Source organism: Salmo trutta, chromosome 15, assembly GCF_901001165.1.
Source record: "Salmo trutta chromosome 15, fSalTru1.1, whole genome shotgun sequence".
Classification (NCBI taxonomy): Eukaryota; Metazoa; Chordata; class Actinopteri; order Salmoniformes; family Salmonidae; genus Salmo; species Salmo trutta.
The window spans coordinates 23,927,265-23,948,380 of NC_042971.1; positions in this window are offsets into that span (position 1 = coordinate 23,927,265).

Below are 21,116 nucleotides of genomic sequence, written 5' to 3' on the forward strand. Positions count from 1 at the left end.
ATGGCTAGCTATTTTGACACCCACCAAGTTTGGTACTCACCAAACTCAGATTTACTATAAGAAAAATTTGATTACCTTTGCAGTTCTTCGTCAGAATGCACTCCCAGGACTTCTACTTCAATAACAAATGTTGGTTTGGTTCCAAATAATCCATAGTTATATCCAAATAGCGGCGTTTTGTTGTGCGTTCAAGACACTATCCGAAGGGTAAAGAAGGGTGACGCGCCCGGCGTGTTTCGTGACAAAAACTTTCAAAATATTCCATTACCGTACTTCGAAGCATGTCAAACGCTGTTTAAAATCAATTTTTATGCAATTTTTCTCGTAAAAAAGCGATACTATTCCAACCGGGAGTCGTTGTTTTCGTTCAAAGACTGAAAATAAAAACATGGAGTCGTCTCGTGCAAGCGCGCACCAGTCTCATTGTTCTCTGATCGACCACTTACCAAATGCGCTACTGTTTTTGAGCCATGGCCTGCAAAGTCATCATTCAATGTTCTGGCGCCTTCTGAGAGCCTATGGGAGCGTTAGAAAATGTCACGTTACAGCAGAGATCCCCTGTTTTGGATAGAGATGATCAAGAAGGCCAAGAAATGGTCAGAGAGGGCGCTTCCTGTTTGGAATCTTCTCAAGTTTTTGCCTGCCAAATGAGTTCTGCTATACTCACAGACACCATTCAAACAGTTTTAGAAACTTTGGAGTGTTCTCTATCCAAGGCTAATAATTATACGCAGATTCTAGTTTCTGGGCAGGAGTAATAATCAGATTAAATCGGGTACGTTTTTTATCCGGCCGTGAAAATACTGCCCCTATCCATAACAAGTTAGCGATAAACTGAAGTCCAAACTGAACAGAACTACACTCTCTTCTACCATTGTCTTAAATATATTTAATGGTCTCGTTGCAAAAGCTAAATTGTCGCAAGGGAACTTTTATTTATTTATTTTATTTCACCTTTATTTAACCCGGGTAGCAAAGATTATAGCAAACACCACTGAAACTGAATTGGTGCTCGCTAGCTTTGCAAATTCAGCTATTGTTGGAAGCCAGCCAATATGAAACAAACTATTAAAATTACAAAAGGTTGCAGCATATGTTGTGTAAATGGTGAACTCATACAGCTGTCAACTCTTGTCATTTTAATCCGTTTCACATTTGCTAGCTACCTTTTAGATCGAAGCCCAAATAGAATGATTGAAGATGATAGAAGCCCATCTCCTACTGTAAATAACCTACACACTGTGTGTGTAGCCAGCCAGCCAGCCAGCCAGGTAGAAAAATGGCAGAAAAATAAAAGACGGACATCAGAGTATTTTTCAATACACCAAAACGCATAGTAAGAACCCTAGTAGCCTAATATCTCAAAGACTAGTTGATAAAATGCTCATAAGAAAGAAATGAAATTCTAATGGAAATGTTTCACGATGATGTCATTAGGCAGAGCAGGCAACAGATGGCACACAGACAGCAGAGTTGGGGACAGATATGCAGGGACAGACTGGCAGAGACAGGGAGTCTCAGGTAAGTTTGTTGAGTCTTTGTTTGGCAACATTATGAAAGGTTCTCAATTTTTTTGACTTGTAAAATAGGAACATAATTGGAAAATGCCATGGATACCCCCACTCTCAACTTAAACTGGTGACTGAACTAAGATTTTTTAAAGACAATGGTATTACTGTTGTGATTAGTTGTGTAGTTTTGGGTACCGGTAGTTAGGAGTACGGCAAACACCTTATTTCTTTGGTTCCTCAATATACATTTACCATATTACAATGTAGGCTATGTGTTACAGCACTACTTTTGGTGTCCCCCTCAGGAATTGCTCTTGAGAAAATTTCATATAATTGTCCCCTCCAAAGTTGATATCAGATTTTCGCCCCTGCACTGACCATAAACATGTAGGAGCTATGGATGCTAGGACTAGCTATCCATTATATACAAATTATAGTTTTAACCATGCTTCGAGGCGTTTGTTTTCAGTTAAACATGCCTATGTTTGGTTCTGATGGGGAAGAACAGTTAAACTCAGTTCAACAAACATTTCTAACTTATTTTCTTCAAGAATCAATGGGTATACAGTGCCTAGTGAACGTCTACATACCCTTGAACAGTTTTCACATCTGAGATTGACTCCTTTAATTGTCCAGCCACACCATCTCAGGCTCAAGGTGCCAGCCTTCAGATTCACAGTTTGAGTATTTTGAGCACAGTGGTGGAAGGTGGAGACAGTCCATCAGAGAGGCTGAGGGTGGAGAGACAGAGTCTGCTGTTAGGGAGACAAACAAGAAGACATGTATTGTAGAGCACATCACTTTGCATGGGGTTCAAATAAGGAATGGGGTCAGCTGGAAACATTCATCTTTCAACCTATAGAATGTTGTTTTACATTATACTTATAGTTATTATTAGCGGAAAGTTTACATTTACATTTACATTTAAGTCATTTAGCAGACGCTCTTATCCAGAGCGACTTAAAATGTATTGTTAACCAGAATGGATGGACTTTAATTGTTGTTCAACAAACAATACGTTATTATGAGTGATAACTGTTGTGTCACATACGTTTCTGGCTGTAAACTGTCTGAGTATTTGGAGCATGGTGGTCTAAGGTGGAGACAGTTCGTCAGAGAGGCTGAGGGTGGAGAGAGTGTCTGCTGGCAGGAAGACAAACAAGCAGAGGTGTGGACTCGAGTCACATGACTTGGACTCGAGTCAGACTCGAGTCACAAATATGATGACTTGCAACTCGACTTTGACTTTAACACCAATGACTCGTGACTTGACTTGGACTTGAGCCTTATGACTCGACCTGACTTGATACCCTACCCAAGCCCAAATATAAAAAATTATGCTATTAAAAAAAGTGTGCAGCGCATCAACTCTTCATTTAACGGACTAAAGTTTGAATAGGACAGCAGCCAATCAAATTGTACCATCGGAGAAAAAGTTGTGCGTGGCAATGCAGAGGAACGTCGGCGGGTGAATTCAGATTGAGCCATTGGAAAGATGATACCCAAAATGATTTTCAGATATACAGACTGTGCTGTAGTCAACAAAAAACAGATTGCAACTTGCCAAACATGCGGGAAGAAAATTACAGATGGAGGCACAACAACTTCCAACTTTGTTCGACATTTGAAGCTGTGCAAAGAACGGTAAGTCGTGGCTAATATAGCTATATATAACTTTGCTAGTATAGCATGTAGGCTAACATAACGCTATATCAATGAGCCTCCACACAGTCAGTCAGTGCGGGAAAGTGATCATTGCACCCAAGATTGAGACCAGGCAAGATTGTGCTACTGCCCCACAATTTTTTTTTTATATGCTTACAGATTTGAACAATACCAGATGAACCAAAGTCTTACAAGTGAACCACGACAGTCTCCAATCTCGCAGTTCATGGAGACCCGTGTAGGGCAGTACAGCATGAATAATCCACAGCAGAAAGCCATCAACAATGCAATACTGTCCGACCCGGTTATCGATTGCAACTTGCCTCTGTCTATTGTGGAAAACAAGAGTTTTTGTCACTTTCTGTCAGTGGTTGACAGTAAGTACAGCCCAGTGTGTCGTAGAACATTGACATCAAAAGTAGAGAACCTCGCAACAGAGAGACGTTGAAAACTGAAAACTCAGTTGAGCAACACTGACCATGTTTCAGTCACAGTGGACATTTGGTCCGACCGAAAGATGAGGAGGTTCCTTGGTGTCACTGTGCACTGTATGGAGAAAGATGGAGAGAGGATACAGCTCAAGTCCAATTTCTTGGCTTGTGACCGCTTCAAAGGCCAACACACAGCCAAAAGAATATGTGAGCAATTTGAGGCCATATGTGGTGAGTACAGCATTAAAGATAAATTGGACTATATCATTAGTGACAATGCTGCCAACATGAGAAAAGTATTCACGGTGTGCTTCCCCATTGAACAAGAAGAAGTACATGACGAAGATCACCATGATGACCCAGAGCTCTGGAATGACCTAACCCTGGAAGACCAGCAAACAGTGGATGCTGCTATTGCAAAAAAACAGCGCTTGCAATGTTTTGCCCACACTCTCCAGCTGATGGTGGGAGATGGCTTGAAAGAAGCAAAAGTGATGACTCCTTCTCTTTCAAAGTTATCAAAAATCAGCTCACGGCTACATACAAGCACAACATTCAAAGAGGTGTTTGAGGCTGAATTTGGGGAAAGAGGCATCCCTGCTGCTGTCAACACAAGATGGAACTCAACACTGAGACAAGTGAAGGCAATTATCCAATGTGACCATCTAAAGCTCAGTCATGTTCTAGAAAAGGCTGGACACAAGGAGTTGTTGTTCACAGTACGGGAGTGGAATAAGTTGAAGGCGTTGGTGGACATCCTGAAGCCATTTGGAGAAGCAACAGATATGACACAGGGGGAGAAGATAGTCACAATCAGTTCTGTTGTTCCCTCGATTCTTTCCCTGAATCACCACCTGGAGCAGCGGAAGCCTGAGCGGCCGGGTCAGAAGTCTCCAGGCATCCCTGAACAAAAGATTTCTTGGAATCTTCATCAATGTAAAAATGGCCAGGACACAAGATGGAATCACTGCCCCCTTTTCAGATCCAGTCTACCTCAAAGCACCTGCCTTGGATCCGGCTTTTTCTCTGATGTGGGTGAAGCACCATGTGCTGGTCAAGGAGGAGGTGGCACAAAGAGTGAAAGGTAAATATTATTGAGTTTAATGTAACTTTTTCTCATAATTTAATCAAATTGACTGCAACAATAATACTTTTTTAGTTTAACCCACTGCGTCACCAATACTCTTAATACCGGTATTTTTGTTTCTGCTATGCTTTTACATGTTTTGCCAGAACTGATTCTGCAAGATGCTACAGGGACTGAGCAAGCTGTGCCTCTTGTTGATGAGGAAGAGCGAGAGGACCATAGTATTCGACAAGTAGAAGCTCTGTTTGCAGCATACTGTAAGAGGCAGAAGAAAGCTGTTGGGACCACTCCAGCACTACAGCTAAGTCACTACCTTGACATATGCGAAGGACAGAATGCTCTCTTGTTCTGGGCAATGAACAGGAAGGCTCTTCCTTCACTGTCCCGAGTGGCCATCAGGGTCTTGGCAGTGCTTGCCTCCAGTGCTCCGGTGGAGCGTGTCTTCAGCCATGGTGGCATCATACTGCGGCCTCATCGTGCACAACTGACTGACAGACTTTTATTGAACACTAATCATTCAACCTATAGAATGTTGTTTTACATTTTCCTTATAGTTTATTTTCTTTTTGTTTTATATATTTTCTTTTCAATGAAGAAGACAGCAGCTGATTCACCATTGACTGTGTAGGGTCAACCATGAACAGTTTCGCAAAACTATTTATTGTTTTGTGGTCGACCACTAACTATATGCAAATAATTTAGGTAGCTAATGTTACACAGAACCACCAGGACCATAAATATAAAAACATATATATTTTCTGTGTTACTGTAATTTAGCGTTTAGCTTCCATAGAACACATGAAACGAAATAAACCATTGTCATCATTATTGAATCTTGAAGCGCTCTTTGCCATATCAGCTCGTGACCAGTAAGGGTCGCACGATTCCTTTGTGACTCACTGGACATAGCTAGCTAGCATAGCTAACTGTGACTGTTAGCTAGCTAGTTATGTTAACAGGGTGCTTTCTTGCCTAGTCTTAGCTAGACTACCGATGTTTTACAAACTAAAACACAAGCTAGCTAAATTAGCTACCTAATATCACATAGCCTAGACCCTAAACGCCTTGACTTAGCTAGCTACCTTTGCTCTAACAGTTAGCTAAGATAGCTAGCTAACATTAACGTTAGCTGATGTTAATTTAGAAACTTTGACAACAACCATGACCAGTCCCGAAATGAAGCTAGCTACAGTGTCACAAACTAATTAGCAATAATATAATAGTTACAATTACCTATTTTGAACTTTTTGGTATCTTCTAAGGCTGTCCTCGACTGTTAACCAACTGACTGACTCTCACAACGACTATTGGAAAGTCAGGCGCCGAGTTCGTGTGTTTTTGGTTCCTTTAGAGGTAATGTTAGGTACCTATTAAGGATACTTCAGAAAGTATTGATGTTGGCAATTGACGATACATGTATGCTGCTATTTGCTATGTTGAAAATTACAATCACAGATTTGTAAAAGACAAGAAATAGTAGCCTATTTTTGACCTGGTGTCAGATCTCAATCCCAAATTAAACTTCATCTATGTTTAGTTTCAGCAAAAATTTGGCATGCAACCTTGGGTTATGACAAAGAAACACTATAACAAAGTTACACAGTTTGGGATACAATTCCTGACTTATCCGGTTTACATACGTTGTTTTATTTTCTTTAGTCTTCTCAGAATGTGCAGGCAGCCCATAGCTACTGTCAAATGTTCTACGCAGAAAAATTGTCGATGTTTCACAAATATGAGGTGTTCAAAAATAATACATGTGACATTAAGCAGATGCTTTTTTCCAAAGTGACAGTATGCATGCATTATTTTTCCGTTCGTGGCCAAGGGAATTGAACCCACAATCATGACGTTTCGAGCTCCATGATTTTTTTCATTGACTGTCATGGTTGTTATTTATTTAGCTATTATAATAGGCTATAGACTAAATTTGTAACAGTTTAATAGGCTATTGAAATAATTCAACATGCATGGTGTTGCGTCACTCCTTCAGCCTAGGTAGCAGATGATCAAATGGAAGATATAGGCCTATGTGTTCCTCCAGGCTGCGCTCTGCGTTCTCCGGGCACGCTCCACTATTGATATCATTAAGCCTATGTTTTTCGAAAATACAATTATACCACAACTGTCAGGTGGATGAATTACCTTGGCAAAGGAGAAATGCTCACTAACAGGGATGTATACAAATGTGTGTGTAACAGTGTAGGTTCCGTCCCTACACTCACCCCCCTTTTGACCTCCTCCTTTTCCGCAGCAACCAATGATCCGGGTCCCGGCACCAATGTAACAGTGTAGGTTCCGTCCCTCTCTTTGCCCCAACCTGGGCTCGAACCAGGGACCCTTGCACACATCAACAACTGACACCCACGAAGCATCGTTACCCATCGCGCCACAAAAGCTGCGGCCCTTGCAATGCCAGGGGAAACCCTACTTCAAGTTTCAGAGCGAGTGACGTCACTGATTGAAACGCTATTAGCGTGCACCACCGCTAACTAACTAGCCATTTCACATCGGTTACATGTGCACAAAATTAGAGAGAAATAAGCTTGTTGTGCATATGTACAATTTTGGGGATCTTTTATTTCAGCTCATGAAACATGAGACCCAGACTTTACATGTTGTGTTTATATTTTTTTCAGTGTAGATACATTTCAATGTTTTTTAACACACAGTAACCAAAAACCTGATATAATTTGCAAACAAAATGTTCGCCACAAGTTTCCCAGAAATTATTTTTCTCCAGAACTTCACAAGTTGCTGCAAATTAACCGCAACAGTTTGTCACAAAACTCATTAGGCATGTGAAAATATGAGCTTGCTGCAAATTGGCTGAAGGTTTGCCACAACTGTTTGCCAGAAGCCTGTTTTTCCGGTTAGGGTACTTCTGTGGCTCCCCTTTTGTTGAGGCTTACATGCTGACCAAACCGCGCGTGCGACCACGTGCGCTATTGTGTGCAAGTTGATTTTGTTCACCCACACCAGAAGTGATCAGGACATACAGGTTGAAATATAAAAACAACTCTGAACAAATTCTATTAATTTGGAAACATGTCAAAAAGCATTACACATGTATGGCAATTTAGCTAGCTAGCTTGCTGTTGCTAGCAAATTTGTCCTGGTATATAAACATTGGGTTGTTATTTTACCTGAAATGCACAAGGTCCTCTACTCCGACAATTAATCCACAGATAAAACGGTAAACCAATTTTTTTTCTCGTCATCTCTCCTCCTTCCTTCAGACTTCTTTTTCTTCTTTGGACTTCATATGGTAGTTGGCAACCAACTTTACAGCATTACTACAACTGACCGGAGTGTGGACCTAAGTTCATCTTTCAATCACCCACGTGGGTATATGCTCCTAAAAACCAATGAGGAGATGGCATGTGGGTATATACTCCTAAAAACCAATACGGAGATGGGAGAGGTGCTTTGCAGTGCATTGAGCGTCACAAATAGAACCAATTTCTATTTTAGCGCATGGCCACGCAGACAATGATTGAATAACATGTATGTGTACATTTATTTTGCAACGGCGCAGTGTGGTCAGCATGTTAGATGAACAGGCGAGAAAAGAGAATGTATACAAGAAATGTCTGACACACAATTCTGTTTTCTTTGCCAGGCCAAAAAAGGCAAGTTTCCCTTTATGTTCTTTTACCTGTCCCTTCGTCCCTCTTCTGCTTTTTCTATTACCAGAAAACTGCCCTGCAAACGATGGTGAAAGAAATTATAATCAAAGTGAATATTTTGGACAGTAACCATAGTGTAGTGAAATGGCACAGTTTTTCAAAGCAAAAACATATAATTAGAGTGCATTAGCAATGCAGTTGATGGCCTCTCGAGTGAACTGTTTGGTCGTCAAAGTGTTGGACCGGGCAGGTTTGTCAATATGGAATTATTTTAATGGATTTTCACAGGAAAGGGGCTCATTTAGGACAATTGTGTGTTCTGAGTGGGATCTGCTGAGTAGGTGCTGATTTAATGCTTTACGTAATGTTGTGTTATTTTACAGTCTGACACACACAGTCCACCCACAAGGATATTGATGGGATTGCACAACATCTTCATTGGGCACACGTTTAACCCATTGCAAAGGAACTATACTTAAAGTAACTTTTCAGTGAAAATCTACTTTTAAAAGTTAATATTCTGATAATACATACCCAAATAATGTTGCTGGCTCATCCTACAGTGTATACTCGTATTTGTGGCAAAAGCATACATTGGAGAAAAAAACATTTTTAGATCCCCTACTTGTCTCTCAAACAGACCGTTTCAAAAATGCTTGCTATTTCCTTATAGAGGATGAACTGGCCAATCAGCGTTCTACTTACATTCATATTTTTTATGACCGGTATACGCCCACGCCATTCTGTTGTTTGGGTACACCCACACCATTCCAACACAGAAAAGTTGCTTTTCAACATACTTAATTTCCATTTTTGGAAGGAAAACTATTTCACTCATATTCCAATTAATTATAGGTCATATTTCATAGTAATCTAGAAATACTGGACAGTTACTTTAATGCTTTTGTCCCAACACTTGGTGCACAGAAAAGTGTACAGTAAGCATGGATATGTTAACACTATAAGGGTCATTCTTGGGCTTGGATAATATTTCAGTCCCCTGACTTTTTATATTATATTATATACATTGGGTCACCAAAATGAAAATATTTTCTATATAAATTGAAATGTCCTGTATAATGAATTGAAATAAATATAGCATTCATTTAAACTTTATTAAAAAATCTTATTTTTTTTATCTGACACAAAAAATTGTGTCATGTTCCCCAGGCGTTTTACAAAATGTTTACTTGGGAAATTAATATTGAAATTTGAACATAATTAATAACTTTTGCCATTAATGCAAACATATATTTGTGTTCTTTTGTTGAGAAATAATTTTGATCAAATAAATGCATGATTTTTGATTAAAATCACACAATTTAGCTCTGTCGCTCAGTCTACACTCAACCCCGTCACGCCAACCAAACTCTGACAATAAAAATGGTCAGTCCACCCTTATGTGCCATCATTAACAGGAAGTGACATCATTCAACCATTTTCAACTGCATGGTACAGAAACAGGCAAGTAATCACATTCTTTTATATCTGTATTTTGACGTTTTTTACAGTCAGGTGGTGATCGTCGAGCTGACCAACTCAACCCTGTTACATGAAAACATTGTTACTTCAACACAGTCTGCACTTGGGCCTTACCTGAATCATGATAGTACGAACTGGCCATGACTGACCCAGCAGACTTGGACCAGCTCCGCAACGCCATCTCCTCTCATTGGTAGACGTAAGGAGTTGCTTTGTGGTCTGATGGAAGGGTTCCAGGACGTGGCCGAATGTCACAACCTAGCATTGGACGCTTTGTGGGAGCATTTCCGTGGGTTGCCTACTTGGCAGCCTACCACGGCGGTAACCTCCCAGCCCCTCAGTAACCCGGCTGGGCATCCCCATTCAACCCCTCTCGATTCCCATACCACCCCCCATACCACCGCCACCAACCTTCGAGTGTCGGGTAACCACAATGAGACGATCCACTTCCTGCTAATTGAGTCTCTGCAGGTTCCTGTGGTATTGGGATTATCAAATCAAATTCAAATCAAATCAAATGTATTTATAAAGCCCTTCTTACATCAGCTGATATCTCAAAGTGGTGTACAGAAACCCAGCCTAAAACCCCAAATGGCAAGCAATGCAGATATAGAAGCACGGTGGCTAGGAAAAATTCCCTAGAAAGGCCAGAACCTAAGAAGAAATCTAGAGAGGAACCAGGCTATGAGGGGTGGCCAGTCCTCTTCTGGCTGTGCCGGGTGGAGATTATAACAGAACATGGGCCAAGATGTTCAAATGTTCATAGGTGACCAGCAGGGTAAAATAATAATAATCACAGTGGATGTCGAGGGTGCAACAGGTCAGCACCTCAGGAGTAAATTTCAGTTGGTTTTCATAGCCGATCATTCAGAGTATCTCTAACGCTCCTGCTGTCTCTAGAGAGTTGAAAACAGCAGGACTGGGACAGGTAGCACGTCCGGTGAACAGGTCAGGATTCAATAGCCGCAGGCAGAACAGTTGAAACTGGAGCAGCAGCACGGCCAGGTGGACTGGGGACAGCAAGGAGTCATCAAGCCAGGTAGTCCTGAGGCATGGTCTTAGGGCTCAGGTTCTCTGAGAGAGAGAAAGAAAGAGAGAAAGAGAGAGAGAGAGAGTTAGAGAGAGCATACTTAAACTCACACAAGACACTGGATAAGACAAGCGAAATACTTCAGATATAACAGACTGGCCCTAGCCCCCCGACACATAAACTACTGCAGCATAAATACTGGAGGCTGAGACAGGAGTGGTCGGGAGACACTGTGGCCCCATCCGATGATACCCCCGGACAAGGCCGAACAGGCAGGATATAACCCCACCCACTTTGCCAAAGCACAGCCCCCACACCACTAGAGGGATAACTTCAACCACCAACTTACCATCCTGAGACAAGGCCGAGTATAGCCCACAAAGATCTCCGCCACAGCACAACCCAAGGGGGGGCACCAACCCAGACAGGAAGATCACGTCAATGACTCAACCCACTCAAGTGACGCACCCCTCCCAGGGACGGCATGGAAGAGCACCAGTAAGCCAGTGACTCAGCCCCTGTAATAGGGTTAGAGGCAGAGAATCCCAGTGGAGAGAGGGGAACCAGCCAGGCAGAGACAGCAAGGGCGGTTCGTTGCTCCAGTGCCTTTCCGTTCACCTTCACACTCCTGGGCCAGACTACACTCAATCATAGGACCTACTGAAAAGATGAGTCTTCAATAAAGACTTAAAGGTTGAGACCGAGTCTGCGTCTCTCACATGGGTTGGCAGACCATTCCATAAAAATGGAGCTCTATAGGAGAAAGCCCTGCCTCCATTTTGTAGGGACAGTAAGGAGGCCTGCGTCTTGTGACCGTAGCGTACGTGTAGGTATGTACGGCAGGACCAAATCGGAAAGATAGGTAGGAGCAAGCCCACGTAATGCTTTGTAGGTTACCAGTAAAACCTTGAAATCAGTCCTTGCCTTCACAGGCAAGGAAGCCAGTGTAGAGTGGCTAGCACTGGAGTAATATGATCACATTTTTTGGTTCTAGTCAAGATTCTAGCAGCTGTGTTTAGCACTAACTAAAGTGTATTTAGTGCTATATCCGGGTAGCCCGAAAGTAGAGCATTGCAGTAGTCTAACCTAGAAGTGACAAAAGCATGGATACATTTTTCTGCATAATTTTTGGACAGAAAGTTTCTGATTTTTGCAATGTTACATAGATGGAAAAAAGCTGTCCTTGAAACAGTCTTGATATGTTCGTCAAAAGAGAGATCAGGGTCCAGAGTAACGCTGAGGTACTTCACAGTTTTATTTGAGACGACTGTACAACCATCAAGATTAATTGTCAGATTCAACAGAAGATCTCTTTGTTTCTTGGGACCTAGAACAAGCATCTCTTGGCTCCAGCGACACAATCCCTCAATTGACTGGTCTACTGGTGCCATCGTGGGCTGGAGTCCATTCTGCCATGCTCATTGCCTGAAATCAGCTCTGCCTGCCCCTGGACGTCCTCCTGGGGGCTTGGAAATTGCTCCAAACCTCTCCGCCATTCCAGCGTAGTACCAGGACCTCCAGGAGGGGTTCAGTAAGGCCCAGGCCACTTCGCTTCCACAATACCAACCGGTACCCAAGGAGGTTAAGCCGGATGCGCTGGCACACCGCTATAGTCCCGCAGCTACATCCCCGGAACCCAAGACCTTTCCACCCTGCTCCAAAATCAATAGCCCCTCTGCTGTTCATCCTCTGTTGCCCTGTAGCCTCCATATACTTCCTACTTTTCATGTGTCTTGATCTAAACCCATGTCTCACAGCCCTTTGTCTTCTGTCTCCACCCCCCTCCAGGTGACGCCCATCTTCCCCACATATTTATACCTGTGTTTTCTGTCTGTCTGTGCCAGTTTGTCTTGTTTGTTCAAGTCAACCAGCCTTTTTTTTCTCAGCTCCTGCTTTTCTCCAGTCTTTCTTTTTCTCATCATCCTGGTTTTGACCCTTGCCTGTCCTGACTTTGAGCCTGTCTGCCATCCTGTGCCTTTGCCCCTACTCTGGATTACCGACTTCTGCCTGACCTGACCCTGGCCTGCCTGCCTGCCGTCCTGTACCTTGGCCCCACTACTCTGGATTATCAACCCTTGCCTGCCTTGACCTGTCGTTTGCCTGCCCTTGTTGTTGCAATAAGCATTGTTACTTCAACACAGTCTGCACTTGGGTCTTACCTGAAACCTGATGAAGGCAGTGTTGAGCATGTCAAAATACTGACCCAGAAAAAAGGGAACAATACCTTGAGAGAGAGCATTAGAGATGGAAAAGGCAGGGAAAAAGAAAAAGATCAGTGATTTAAGTGAGAGACCAGAGTCAGAAGCGTAAACAGTGGAGTGGAACAGCATACAAAACAAGCAAGGAGAGGAAAGAAGTACTGAGGAACTTGACCACTCCTCCACAAAGTCCAGATCATGTTCCAGAGCAGTCAGGAATGTTGAAGAGTGTGGCGGACAGGTTGGTGGCTAAGGGCCGTGACATCAGTGATGCACAGGAACTTTACAAAGCCCTCAGAGACACGAACACATCAGTGAAGCTGTTCTTTGTGAAGAGTGCCAATGTTGAACGTGTGATGGAGATGATGCCAAGCCCAATAATAGCAGTGCCCTCCAGCATGAGAATACACCAGGTCATCACCCTTGTTCCTGGTGATCTGTTGTCTCGTGATGTCAGCTGCCTTTGTTCAACAAAGAAGGACCTAAACTGTACATGCTTTAAAACACAGCACTTCAGTTTCAGGCAGAAGGTCCTGGCTGCTCCAGAACAGCCAGCCAATGAGGAAAATCAACAACCTAGGGACAAAATCCAGTGGGGAAATCCAGGTCTACTTGGGCAGTGGTGTGTAGTGGAATATGATGATGACCTTTATCTAGGCATTATCCTCAGCACAGATGAAATGAGTCTACAAGTGAAATGTATGCATCGTGTAGGACCAAACCGTCTTGAGACGACATCCACTGGTTTCAGTTTGATGAAGTCCTTGAGATGATTCCACCCCCACAGCGTGTGACATCCCACCACGTAGAGGTTGAGAGAGATGTGTGGGCCAGACTCTCAGGAAGAAAACCATGAATTAATGAATATGGTGCTCCTGAGAAGAAGGATAGCCATGCTGACACTAGTGCTGTAGTTACAGCTGTTCTAGCATTCTAAATGCCCTTGGAAAATTGTCCTACAGTTTGATGACACGTTGAACCTTTCTGAAGTTAATGCCTTGTCATTGCTGAATTGTAATTTAGCTATAAAAATTTGAATTAGGAATTAGAATACTAGAATGGACATTATCCTTCTGATAATGGTCTAAAGGTCAGCCATTTTGGTCAGGGAGTTGGTCAACCATGTGCTATTATAAGATAGTGTAAAATTAGATGGTAACTTTACATGAATTAAAGTTGTGGGGCTTGCTTTAACTCTTTAAAAATATGTTTGTGGTTGTGGAAGAAGTTCAAAAAGTTTTACTTTACTATTTAAAGCAAAGCAGTTACATATAGTCAAAGTTCAATTTAGTAAAATAATTGGTCTGATCACTTCAAGACTACTTTATCAACCTTATTACTTTGGACTGTGGGGCAGCTAAATGACAATGTCTAAACTAATGTCATGACTGTCATGTGAGGATCAAATGGCTCAGATCAGCTTGGCAATGGTTGACATAGACTTTTGCCCGCCCAAAACTCTAACGTCCAAAAAGTTAATACCTGAACAATATTTCTAACATAACCATTTGGGGAATGGTCAGTGGGGAACTATGGAAAACAAATGTAATATTGGTTTTCATTTTGTGCTAAAAAATTTTTTTGATGGACGAAATACTGTAACTTGGAAAGTACATCCCCTTTATCTGTTAAGTTTCCATCCAATACGTTGTGCATATAATATTAACAATTATGAAAGTATTTTTGTTAAGATATTAATCTGATTTTAGGAGGTATGATATAATCTATCTCCTATAAACTGTGCATAAGTAAGTAGCCACATCCCGAGTGAGGTCGGAGAGAGTGTCAGACGGACAGAGCCGTCCCCTTTGGCCAGAGTGTATAAAAAGCCTTGGTAACAAAATTAATGTTAGACCAGAAAAGCGTGGTGTGATCGCTACATGTCTGAAATGGTTGGAACTTTGAACCCCAACACGAGGTGAAGAAAATGAACTCACCTACCAGACCAGGACATCACCAGTCTGCAGCTGTGCGTGTAAAGTGGTTCAAACTCTGGTTATCCACAGGAGGTGGAGAAAGGAGAAAGAAACTGAATGTTATCTAACCTGTTGGGAAAGTGGCCAGAAGTTTGAAAGAAAAGAAAAGCAGAAAGGCATGACATTTTAGCATGAGCCCTGCCCATTCTGGCGATGTTCAGGCCTTACCCTTCCCAGGCCCAATTGCTCAACATGAAATTAGAAATACAGTAACTTCCTCTGTTAGTGTCCATAGCTGATTGTCTCTGTCTGTTCCTCACTCCCTGCGCTGCCCCATACGGTCCTCTGAGTATCCATAGCAATGGCTCCGTTTGGGCTGCTCAATGACGAGACATGATAGCACTGTTAGCTGATGTTAGCTATATACTTTCGTCACTCATCTCCGAAAAACAGATAAAACTTTTGATTGGTATGTGAATTTATGTAAATGTTTATAGTTATATTAGACAAAAGTGTTAAAGAACTTGAAGTTAGGATAGCCTGAACATGTAAAAGTTGGTTTGGTGTATCTAGCTTGAACATTTCAATAGTTACTGTTTTTGAGTTATTTCATACACATTTATGCACATTTATGTAGTTATAGAATATACAATTTTTTTATATTTTCAAGTTAAGATAGCCTGATTGTTTTAAAGTTGGTCTTGTAACTTAATTGTCCGAGGAGCAGGACCATTTTGAATAGCTACCGCTGTATTCCTATGGTTCTCATTCAAACCCATGTTATTTGATGCACATTGGAAATGGTTATAGTTCATAAAATATATATAGTATCAAAAATCTTTTGACAAGCAATCTAAGTAGGGTCAGTCTGAACAGCTCAACATTGGTTTGGAGGGGATAGCTTAAATTGTGAAAGAGGAGATAGGTATAGAAATGTTGATGATTTTAGCATTGTAGTCTATGGCCCTCTTTTGCCATTGAAATGCATTGCTCTCCATATCAACAGCTCTGATTGGGCTGCTCAATGATGAGACACAAGAGAGCTGTTATTTGGCATTAGCTAGCTACTTTTCGTTACTCTAAACTCTGACAAACAGCTGTAACTTTGATTGGTAGAAAACAATTATGTTCTGATTCCAGATTGTAAAAGCAGAGTAGACCAAGATGTCACGCCCTCTTAGTGTTTGTTTAAAGTGAACCTCTCTAGGGTAGGTAAGACGCTATCGTCCCACCCGTGCACACTATTCAACAGCCAGAGTGCCAAATTCAAAACCACAAAATGTCATAATTCAAAGTTCTCAAACATAGGACTATTTTACACCATTTTATAGATACACTTCTCCTGAATCAAACCACGTTGTCCGATTTCAAAAAGACTTGACAGCGAAAGCAAAACATTAGATTATGTTAGGTACATAGACACAAATAACCACACAGTCATTTTCCAAGCAACTAGATGCATCACAAATACCCAAAACACAGCTAAATGACGCACTAACCTTTGACGATCTTCATCAGATAACACTCCTAGGACATCATGTTACACAATACATGCATTTTTTGTTCGATAAAGTTCATATTTATATCCATAAACCCCATTTTACATTGGCGCGTGACGTTCAGAAAATATTTTGCCTCCAATACTGCCGGTGAATCAGCACAACAATTTACAAAAATACTCATCATAAACGTTCATAAAATATTAAACTGTCATTCAAAGAATTATAGATGAACATCTCCTTTATGCTAACGCTGTGACAGATTTTAAAAAAGCTTCAAGAGGAAAGCACACTTTGCAATAATCTGAGTACTGCGCTCAGAAAAATACACTAGGCAATACAGATACCCGCCATTTTGTAGTCATCTAAAATATTAAATAGCATTAGAAATATTCACTTACCTTTGATGATCTTCATCAGAAGGCACTTCCAGGAATCCCAGGTCCACAATAAATGTTGCTTTGTTCGATAAAGTCCATAATTTATGTCCAAATAGCTCCTTGTTGTTAGCGCGTTCAGTTAGCTACTCCAAGTGTAGGAAGCGCGCGGAAAATGTCACGACGAAAAGTAAAAAATAAAATCTATTTACGTTCGTTCAAACATGTCAAACGTTGTAAAGCATCAATCTTTAGGGCCTTTATAACTTGAAACTTCAGTAATATACCAACCGGACGATTCCATTGTCTTGAAAAACGTTTTTGAACACAGCTACGTCCTCACGTGAATGCGCGCCAATGAACTGATGTCCTTCCCTGGGTTACCAACTTCCCCACCTTCTTGTTCGCTCTCTGTTCATCATAGACGCCTCAAACAACATTCTAAAGACTGTTGACATCTAGTGGAAGCCTTAGGAAGTGCAAAATGAACCATCACTCACTGTGTGTTCGATTGGAAATGACTTGAAAGGACTACAAGCACCAGAATTCTCACTTCCTGGTTAGATGTTTCTCAGGTTTTTGCCTGCCATATGAGTTCTGTTATACTCACAGACATCATTCAAACAGTTTTAGAAACTTCGGAGTGTTTTCTATCCAAATATACTAATAATATGCATATTGTAGTTCCTGGGCCCGAGTAGTAGGCCGATTAATTTGAGTATGTTTTTCATCCGGCCGTGAAAATACTGCCCCCTACCCTAGAGAGGTTAAAGTGCTGCAAAAGTTGTAAAAACGTCTGTTGTTTTGGAAAAGTAGAAAAAAACACATGTTAATGTTCTTACTAAACAGCTGTATTGTTAGAATGGTAGCAGATATGTTTGTTCTGATTTGAATAGCAGAGAAGTAGAGGAAGATTTCATACACTTACTTTTTGTCTAACTTTTGGGAAAGTGTTCAACATTTTGTTGAATGCGATTAGTTAAACAGCTGTATCGTTTGATCGGTAGAAAATATTTTTGTTCTGATTTCAGAATTGAATAGCAGAGAAGTAATTTAAATAATTGAGTAAAACACTTTCTGTGATAAAAATAATTGAGTAAAACTTTTTCTAAAAGTCTAAAGTAGTTTCTGCGAGCTGCCATGTTTGTTTTTTCGCATCAGCCAAAGATAAGAGGTGACAAGATGAATTGCGTCTGTTTGCAGTATGTTGAAGGCGTTTGTTGTCTGCCATCATTCACTTCCCATTATTCTCTTCCAAAAGTTTACTCTAAAGATGAGTGAACCATCCCTTTACCTAGATTTGTTATAACATCTTTGGTTTGACAGATGTTTACGTGACACCCAGAATGCATTGTATGATATCAACAAACATGGCTCCACAAATAGTTGGCAGTCAGTACAACCTTCAAAGAATATTTTTTCACACATTATACGTGTCCATTACAATCTATGCAAGAATTGGAATGCATGATTTGTCACCAGTACTTGAAAACGTGAATAAAAGTAAATAAATAATGAATTACTACACAAACCATTTTCTGATAATGATTTATTGATACAAGTGGTGCGTGCCAGCAGTCAATCACGTAACCTCTGACGCTCACTTGGAGCCATTCAGTGTTGTTATTTATTTATGTAGCTAGTGGGCTAAGCTGTAGCGTTCACGTCACAAATGCAGAAATTCTGGAGATTAAAAAAAAATTCTGACAATGAGTCTGAATATGAAAGTGAGGAATTAGATTCTGACAGTGACTGTGAGGAGCTGCCCCCCAACTTTGTGGCCATTGAGAACACTGAATCTGAGGACCCCTTGCACACTGACGAATTCCCAGGTTCCTCGAAAGATGGTGGAGGTGATGGAGGAAGACCAACAGTAGGTGAAGTACGAGAGGTCTGTGGTAGCTTGAAGGCAGCCAGCCATTTTACCCCTCCTGGCCCCGTTGTTGCTTTGAGTCCCAGTCTGGAGTGCAAAGCACCTTGCCATCTCCCTCTGAGGCAGAGTGCTTCAAGCTGTTTCTGACAGAGGAGCTGGTGGGAGACATAGTGGATGAGACCAATCGCTATGACTTGGAGCTACTAGGCTGGCGTTCCGCCAATATATTCCCTCCAAAAGGCACATTTTTGGGGTCAAGTTATTTGTTATGTGTTACTTATTGTCTATTTATTCTTCGTTTTATTAGCTTTCTGTTATTTTTCATTTTTTCTCTCTGCATTGTTGGGAAGGGCCCGTAAGTAAGCATTTCACTTTTAGTCCACACCTGTTGTTTACATTGCATGTGACAAATAACATATGTTTGATTTGTGAAGACAGGATTTGTCCAGGCCATTATAGTCTACAGAGGGTCCACCCCTGACATCCAACATTATGAGGGGCTTGGGGTGTCCAGGTCCATGGTGATGACCATGCTGGCTCCTCATCTCGGGAAGGGCCACACTTTGTATATGGACAATTGGTACTGTAGTCCCAGACTCTTCCAGCATCTGCTCTCCAACAGCACAGGGGCTTGTGGCACAGTCCAGTTGAAAAGGAAGGGGATGTCGGCATTCTGAAGATGCAGACGGGGAGTTAAAGTTCATGGAAAGTGTCATGATAAATGAGATGTCCTTGTCCTCTCCACTGTCCATACAGCAACCTTGTTGGCCACAAAAAAAGTGGGCCACCTGATGGTAGAGAGAAAGATCAAACCAGACTGTGTGCTTGACTATAACCTCAAAATGGGGGCAGTGTCATTTTTCCTACACTTTGAAGGTGGGTGAGATTGTTGGCTTCTACTTGGCAGGTCAGAAGGACATTTTTCCCCTCGAAGGCTTTGACAAGGTTGTACATCTGATGTGCCAAAAGGTCCTTCCCTTGTAGTTTGGAATTCAGTTCATTCATGAGGGCCATGACGTCCATGGTGAAGGCAAAACCAGCCAACCAACCATTCTTTATCTTGCAGTTGAGGGAAATATAGATATTTTCCTTTCATTTGCAAAAACTCAGCCATCTCCTACTTCAGGTACCACACCCTTTTAAGCACCTTCTTCCCCAAATTCAGCCATCTCACGTTTGTGTGGTAGGGGCAATGACGGACTGGCCATCTGGAGCACTGGGAGTTATCCCGGTGGGCCGCTTGACAATTGGGGCCAATGCAATGCAAAATATAAATAACCCCAGCCCCCGCTTAAATAAAAATAACCAAGTGCTGTGTGTCTGACTGGCCCAGGCGAGAGTGCTGCCGGCCCACTGCCACTGCGGTTGGGTATTATATCTGTCAGCCTCTCTCTCCCAGCCAATTACTTTTGGTCCAGTCCATTCTAACTTACCTGGGCCCCACCCCTTTCCCAACTCTCTTAAGTGGTGACATGTGGATAAATAGTGGAGTGGAGCATGATGGACAACAAAAAGAGAAAAAACAAAGGTGGTGCTGAAAAGCAGAGAGAGAAGAGGTTAAAGTCCCTTGAGGCTGATGCAGCCAAATGTTTTATAATAACAAATAATTAATTTGTTGCCGTTACCAGTCAATCATCTCAGCCTAGTGAGCCTGAAGGCACTGGCAACAGAGAGGAGAGAGAGCAGAGAGAACAGCCCATTGAGCTCACCTATACCAGTTCAACTGTTAGTCAAGGTTTTGCAGCTGAAGCGTTAAGACAGAAGACAATAGGGATAAGATAAGCAATGTTTGGGTTTGGCTAGCTGGCTATTTAGCTACAGTATATCAGGTGCCTTTTGTGGAAACAAGTACTCGTCAATGTCACTTTTTGTGAACCAACCAATCACAGCCTGGATGGGGCGGGACATTAAAAAAAGGTTGACATGAACAGCAACCTTTTGAAAAGTTTAACTCATTGTTATGCACGAATGGTTATGATTATTGAAAAGTTAGTACTTAGCATTAACAAATTAGAGACTAACCAGCAATGTAGACCATCTATCTTGGAGGATTTAATGATGGACCAAAATCTGTAAAAATTCTAAATGTTGGTTGTGTATTTCTTAAACTGCTGCATTGTCCAATTGGAATTATTATTATACTAATGGTATATAGTATACTATTATATGAAATGATATGAATATACTAACATTATATCATTAATATCATACTAACATTATACTATTATATTAACATTATACTTTTTATTTAATGTAATACTATTATACTAATATACTCATTTATACTAAATACTCATCCAGGTTGAGGATAGTGCATCTGCAGTGGACAGATGTAGATTGACCCAGAGTCAGGATGCCATTGCCACCCCAATATTTTATTATTTTAAGAGGCCGAAGTCTGGGGACCTAGATATGTTT